Source organism: Malus sylvestris, chromosome 9 (genome assembly GCF_916048215.2).
Source record: "Malus sylvestris chromosome 9, drMalSylv7.2, whole genome shotgun sequence".
NCBI lineage: Eukaryota > Viridiplantae > Streptophyta > Magnoliopsida > Rosales > Rosaceae > Malus > Malus sylvestris.
This window is the reverse complement of record NC_062268.1, coordinates 26058038-26065076: the sequence shown is the minus strand read 5'-3', so window position 1 is coordinate 26065076 and position 7039 is coordinate 26058038. Positions and strand designations below refer to the sequence as shown.

The window sequence follows — 7039 nt, the reverse complement described above, 5'->3', positions numbered from 1 at the left end:
TCCCCTAGCAATCTTCTTTGCTTTCCCTTGCAAAGAATTGTGTTATGTTGCTTTTCTTCTTTTCCAAGGTAAGAAAAATTAAATTTTCTCCTTCTTGATTTTTTGGAGCCTCAAAGCTTGAATTTTGGCTTGACAGGGGTCGAAAAGGTGGCAAAAAGTGGCAGCCATGAGGCTGTTGTGCTGCTGTCGTGGCAACTGGGTCGGCTTGGCATGCCGCTGCAGAGGCGCAACTGAGTCGGCTCGATGCTCTGGCTGCTGCGCGGGGGACAAAGGGTCAGGCCTTCCAGATGACAATGCTGGGCACGAGCCCATGTGCTGGACCTTGGCGCTAAGGCATTGGTCTTGAGCTGCTTGGCTCGTGCAGCAATGGAGACATGAAAGAAAGAAAGGGAGGCGCGGAGATACCCTCCCCTCCTCTATTTAGTTTGGGTCATGGGAGAAGATGGAGACAGTATGCCTTCTATTAGGCTGAGAAAAAGATAGAGCCTGGCATACTAGGCCCAAGTCTTGGGTCTGGTGCATTGGGCTCAAGTAGCCTTCTAACAATTTTTCCTTGCACCGTTGTAGGATTTTTTTTTCGAACATGTCTTCCTTGAGCCACAAGAATGATGAATTTATTCCACCGGTGTATCACTAGGGCAGATCTGCAAGTAAGCTAGGCTACCTCAAGGCTACTCATGTCAAGGTAAGTTTCGATGAGCAGTTCAAAGACTTCCTCGAGATGTTTAAGTATGCAACTCTGTCTGGGGTTTGCATGAAGCGGGCTAAGGATGGTAGTAGTCGTGAACTATGTTAGGGCTCACCTTTCCCATGCCTCGATTCTTCCAAGAGGTGATCTACTCCATGAAGTGTATTCTTGCTCAGTCTTCGCCTGGGCTGCGCGTTCCGACTCATTTCATCGATGGTAAGTAGGCTACTTAATCCCTAAGCTATTTTTTTTCTTTTGTTGAGGTGTCTTCTGATTTGTCCTCCTCTATTTTTATAGATTCTGAATTTGGTTCAACTCCCAAGACTTCTCCAGACATGAAGAATGTGCACATCGCTTTGGGGATCATTGTTGAATATCGCGAATGGCATTGGCTGCTCAGTCCTCTTCGTAGGGAAAAATGTGGGCTGCCCCCACATGAGGAGATTATGAGAATCAAGGTAAGGCATTCACTTGTCCAATTTCTACCGTGGAACCTGTTGCTAGTGGAGGTGGGAGAAAGAGATCTTTGTTGCCTGATCGAGAGCTGTCAGTGGAGAAAAAGCCAAAGACTTCCTCTGCTGCTCGTGAGGATGCATTCACTGCTGAGAGGTTCGTGATTGACTGACCTTCTTCTAGGGGGAAGAAAGAGGCTGCTGGATATGAGTTTATGAAACCTACTTCTCCGAGGGTTACTAGAACGGTTGTTGACAAGATTGCGCAGCAGAGGAGTTATGTCGTGCCCCTTATGTCTAGTTTTGTTTTGAGATAGCCTTTTGTGCCCAAGTTTGGTTTAATTTCGGAGGTGCATGCAGCAGTGAAGAGCAAGGATAATGATTCCACTGCCAAGGCAGTCCTAGGGCTGGCCCTTTCTGCTGAGAATGAAATGTCTGCCTGTATAAGTAACCGTGAACAGCCTGCCAAACCAACCTTATGGGAGTTTTCTGAGATCTGTGCGCTGTTAAAGCCTAATTTGCTTGAGGACACAAAAACATGTGCTAAGTTTGTTGATGGCGTGAGCAAGGTTATTGACTCTAGTTTCTTCACGACGCATGAGGCTTAGTCACAAAGGGGTTCCCTACTTGCTATGAAGAAGCACATCGGCCTTACCCACATGAGATTTATGCGTTTACATGTCGACAGTTCCTCTAATAACCAGGGATCGGGAGTAGGTCTTGTCCTCATCACCTCTGACGATTAATGCTCGAGTAAGTGATCACTATATACTTAAAAGCGTCCAATAACAAAGCAGAGTAGGAAGCACTGCTAGCAGACCTCCGCTGGCAAAAGACTTAGCGGTGAAGAAGCTCGTAATCTATTTAGATTTTGAGCTTATCACCAACCAAGCCTTAGAAGAGTACATGACAAAACATTCAATGATGGCGTAATACTTGGAGAAGATACGAAAACAGTTTGCAACATTTTAGAGTTACACCCTTACTCAGGTTCCACAAGTAGAGAATGCCCACGTGGACGCATTAGCAAGCTAAGCTTCAACCTTGACTATCAACTCAAATGCTCCATTACAGTGGAGTACCTGGAGAAGCCAAACATAGACATGGAACCAACAACTAAGGCGACACATATCAACACAAACCTGAGCTGGCAAGATCCTATGATCGACTACTTAGTCAATGGAACACTCCCTGTAGACAGGCTGGAATCGAGAAATCTTCAAACGAAGGCAACATGCTACTCCATGTCAAACAACATGCTTGTTCACATATCCTTTACAAGACAACATCTCCACTAGATGATGCTTCCTGATGACCTAAATGTTCGACACTTAATCCATGAAGGCTTTTGTGAAAATCACTGTAAAGGCCATTTCTTGGCGCATAAAGTTCTCAATGCAGGCTATTAATGGCTGGCCATGCATTAAGACACTAAAAAGTTGGTTCAAATGTCTACAACTGACACACCCCAACCTAGAAGGTCCACATGAACTCCAAATCAAGATGTGATGGCCGACATTCGAAGGTGATGAAGCCATAAAGTGTAGTGATGTGCAAAATGTGAACAAATTTAAACCTAAAAGTGACTAAATGCAAGAGTGCACATGTGAGCAGGATTGGACCCATTTTATATGTGATGTAAGAGCATAAGTAAAGTATAATAAAATTAGATAAGAATTATACCATCGGAAGTAGTCCTATATCAACTTTTGCCAGAAATCCTCGTCGACACAAGAGCATTGTCACAAAGACCTGGAGGGGCAAAAAATAAGGGTGAGTAGGCCTGAAAATAAAGTCTTGTCAAACCTTTTTGAAAACGTATAACCCCTCGCCGTAAAATAAGTATAGTTTCCAAATATATACATATATATATATATATGTATGTATACACACACACACACGTTATATATAGTATGAAAACAGTTACCGTAACCAACAATATTTCAGAAATACAATAAATCATAGTATTCTGCATATAACATCTAGTAATCACAATATCTTGCATAAATGAATGTATAATATCGGGTGTTCATCGACATATGCTAACAAACGAGTTCATGCAGAGGTGTTGCAACATGAACAAGATTGGGTGTAATAATGATTTATACTCTAGTACTACAATCACGTGAAGACTGGCATTATGTGCGTCACATACGAGTCCTAATTGCATATAGCAATCTAGGACAAGACTGGCACCTATAATGGATCCAAAGTGAGCGTATGATACGATGGGAACATACATGTGAAGACTGGCCCTGACCTGAGCGAGTACTAACACCAATGTAGCATGCATGATGACCAGTTACATAAATATGATCATGCAACGATAAATCAACAATTCTAGTCAACATAATACTATTCATTTCCGTAACTATCATTAAGGCATCCCATAATAATGCACATACTTGTGCATCCTATAGGACGTAGGATAATTTCATAAATTCCATCAATGCGCTAATTCTTATAAATGTTAAGCTAATCTAGGCATAACGTAGAAATTTTTTTATTAAGTACATAAATGGAAACTAAATAAATATAATATTTAAAAGCAAAGACTCACTCACAAGACATGTAGTCGGGTCAAACCCGCCTTGCAGGCATCGAAAATCCTTGCGATGTGTTTCACCTAGAAATGAAACCATTTACGTATATATAATGAACTAATGTAAATACGCGTTTTAGTACAAAGTACGGCTAATAAATGAACTATTTAAAAATGATTAAATTTCGAAAAACGGAGGGTGGATTTGGATTCAGCATGTTGAGAAACCTAAGGAGGGACCTCGGGTTCCTCCACACACCACCACAAGGTGGCTACACGCGTCGGCCACCACGTGAGCCCACGCGCCTTCTTCACGATTTCCAGATTTTGCAGGTTTTTAGGCTAACTTTCAGAGCTCATTCCTAGCTCAATTCTTCACCAAACTCGATGATTCAAAAGCCAATTTGTAGATAGAAATGTAGGGACAAGACCATACCAAAGTGGGACCAAATTATGGTTGGTGTTGGCCGGACAAATGGCCTGAAAGTGGCCAAGTGGTCACGGATTTCACTTCTCAGAAAATTGGGAAAGTCTCCCCTTCATCCTTTCAACATTAACCTTCCTCCTTTCAACATTAACCTTCCTCCAAATCAAGTAGAAAGGTTATAAACGATATCAAATCATGATTAAAAGAAGAATCCGAGTGATTTTGAGGCTTACCTTAGTTGCAGAGTGGAGTTTTGCCATGAAAAAGGGCGGTGGTGATGATGTTTTTTCCCTGCACTTGCAGAGATTGAGAGAGACGAAAGAGGGAGGTAAGGAAAGAGGGAGAGAGAGTCTGGTAGTCAGTGGTGGTCTGGAGTTCGCCGGAGTGACATAGGTGTTGTGTGTGGTGATGTCTCGGTGGTGTTTTACCCAGAGATGAGAGATAGTTTGAGTGAGAGAGAGACTAAAAGACAAAGAGAGGAATATAGAGGATGGGACAGGGGAGATAGTGGAAGGAGTGCTGTGGCCCCCACTTGGCACACAGCCTAAACCACGAAAGACAAAACATAAAATATCTCCCATAAGCGTGAATTTACTAAAATACCCTTGGTATTCGGTGCTTCGTAAAATCTTCGTTAGAACTCCAAATTCAATTTCACTTGCACCCACGCGTTTGCATCCTCAAGTACTACGAGAATAAGTGTGTATGTGTCTTTGGTTAAGCCCAAACAATAACTAATTATGTATGATGCCTAATTAATAAAATACTAACGTAGACGGGTCTACTTGCCCTATTGCTTAACGAACCCAACAAATAACCTATCCATATTATAGTTTGTAGCCCGGAATACCGATATCTCATTGTTGTCTCGATAAACAAGTAATAAATTCCCAAGAGTGCAAAATTATCATTTTGCCCCTCATTGGGAAACATGCAAAAATCATCCGATTTATGCTGGTTCATGCTCACATGTTCGTAAGAACACATACCACCTAGAAATAGGTGCAAAGGAATAAGGAGTGCTAAGGACTTGGATATCCACGAAGGATTTCCATTTAGCCCTTTAGGAGCATAATAAAAAAATTTCAACGTTAGGGAACAGGATGTCACAACAGCTGCCAGCACCTACACTACCTGCTAGCGAGCTCCATCCGCCGACAAGCCCATGGCCATTCATGTAGTAGGCGATCGACATGGTGGGACGAATGCCGCTTGCTACTGGGGCAGAGGCATGATGATCATGACGACAAACTACTTCACTAAGTGGGTCGAAACCAAACCCATGACAACTATCACCCAGACGGACATAGATTTCACGTGCATTTGTATCAACAATTATATGTATTTATTTTTTGATGTCAAACCCGAACGTGTACACGTGATTCATTTCCAATTGAATTGAAAAGATGCGATCCACATAAAATGCATCCCTAGAACTCCTGATCAGAAAACTATGGCAAATTTATATTTAATTTATTTTTTAATCCTTTTAATATTTGTCTTCTGGGAGAAATTAGACAATTTTCTCTCTCAATAGAAGCACTGTTCCAATTCCGGCTGCAATATATTATTGAGGCAATTCAATCAAGTTTTTGTTAATTTAAATGCTTTGGAATTAGACCTTCTTTCCAATTATACAAAGATTGAAATAAATATATTAAGGACGGGACATCACTAGTGAGTAACAATTTTAGAGAAAAGGACATGCATCAACCCATATCCTCTCCGGATCATTTGAAACTAAGTTTAAAGATCAAATAATCTCGGCCATTGAAATTTGATCAAACTGTTACAAACAGGGAGTCCCTTTAAAAGTTATAATAATTGTAACTGTTGTACCAAATTTCAACGGTCCGGATCATTTGATCATTAGGCACAGTTTCAAATAATCCAGAAATGATCTGGGTTCGACATGCATGAGTTTGTATTTTATGGAAAAACAATAGAATATTATCAATCATTCCACAATGAACAAAAATAAATTATACATGGGGTAATATCGACATGTGGGATTTGTATTTTTATTTGGAAAATTGACGAATTCGGGGGACCACCATGATCGTGATCTGGCAACTGCATGCATCTCCCAGGTGAAGCTGATCTCACGCATGGCGTCGAATGCGAACTTTGTAAATTTGTAAAGGAGAGGAAGCATCTCACTTCTCGTATGAATCTCCTTCAATTTATTTGTCCCCAATTTATTGAAGAGGACTTTTTATTTCTTTGCAATTTGGCCACTTAGTATTACGATCAGTGATATTCTTCTTTACTTATAAGTAAGATGTTTTAGGTTCGATTCTCGTCAAAGACAAATTTGAATCATATTATTGCTAGTCCATTGTGAGGTTTAACCCACTTTCTCACCCCATTAGTGTAGATGATATTGTCTATTAAAAAAAAAAGATTATTATGGTGGTTTAGTTGTATTTCTCCTTAATTATAAGTAGGAAAATTTTGAAGTCCTTTATTTAGTACAAGCGATATTCTACACTAATATATACTAAAATGATGGATGAAGGATTAAACTCAAGTCGCTGTGGGTTTAAGAGGAAGACTTTAATTATCAAAGCAATCACTCACTTGCGATTCCTAATTATAGTTGAGTTATTTGGTTGGTTGACCTAATTAAGATCTTGTTTGGAAGTACTTTTAAAATAACTGAAAGTGCTTTTAGAGAAAATATTTTTGGATTCCAAAAGCACTTGAAGTCGTTTTTTGAACAAGCACCAGTTATGTGCTTCTTTCAGGAAACACTTCAAGTACTCTTTCAAGATTCACTTGCGTTTTTACAAATGATTGGTTATAAAAATATTTTTACCAAAAGTACAATATCGTTGTATCAATAAATGATTACTGGTAGCTTGGGACAAAAGGTTTATTTTTTTACAAAATCCTGTTTTTGCACACCATATTTTTCATTATGCTGATCG

General features: G+C 40.2%; 1 long non-coding RNA gene across 1 annotated transcript; it reads right to left on the bottom strand.

The window, feature by feature from the left end:
* Nucleotides 1–3703: 3703 nt before the first annotated feature.
* LOC126583380 (uncharacterized) lies at nucleotides 3704–4479 on the bottom strand. The gene is made up of 3 exons (XR_007609733.1): nucleotides 4343–4479; nucleotides 4119–4240; nucleotides 3704–3766 (listed from the first exon to the last, which is right to left on the bottom strand). It is a non-coding gene; the product is annotated as an uncharacterized LOC126583380 (long non-coding RNA).
* Nucleotides 4480–7039: the final 2560 nt, after the last annotated feature.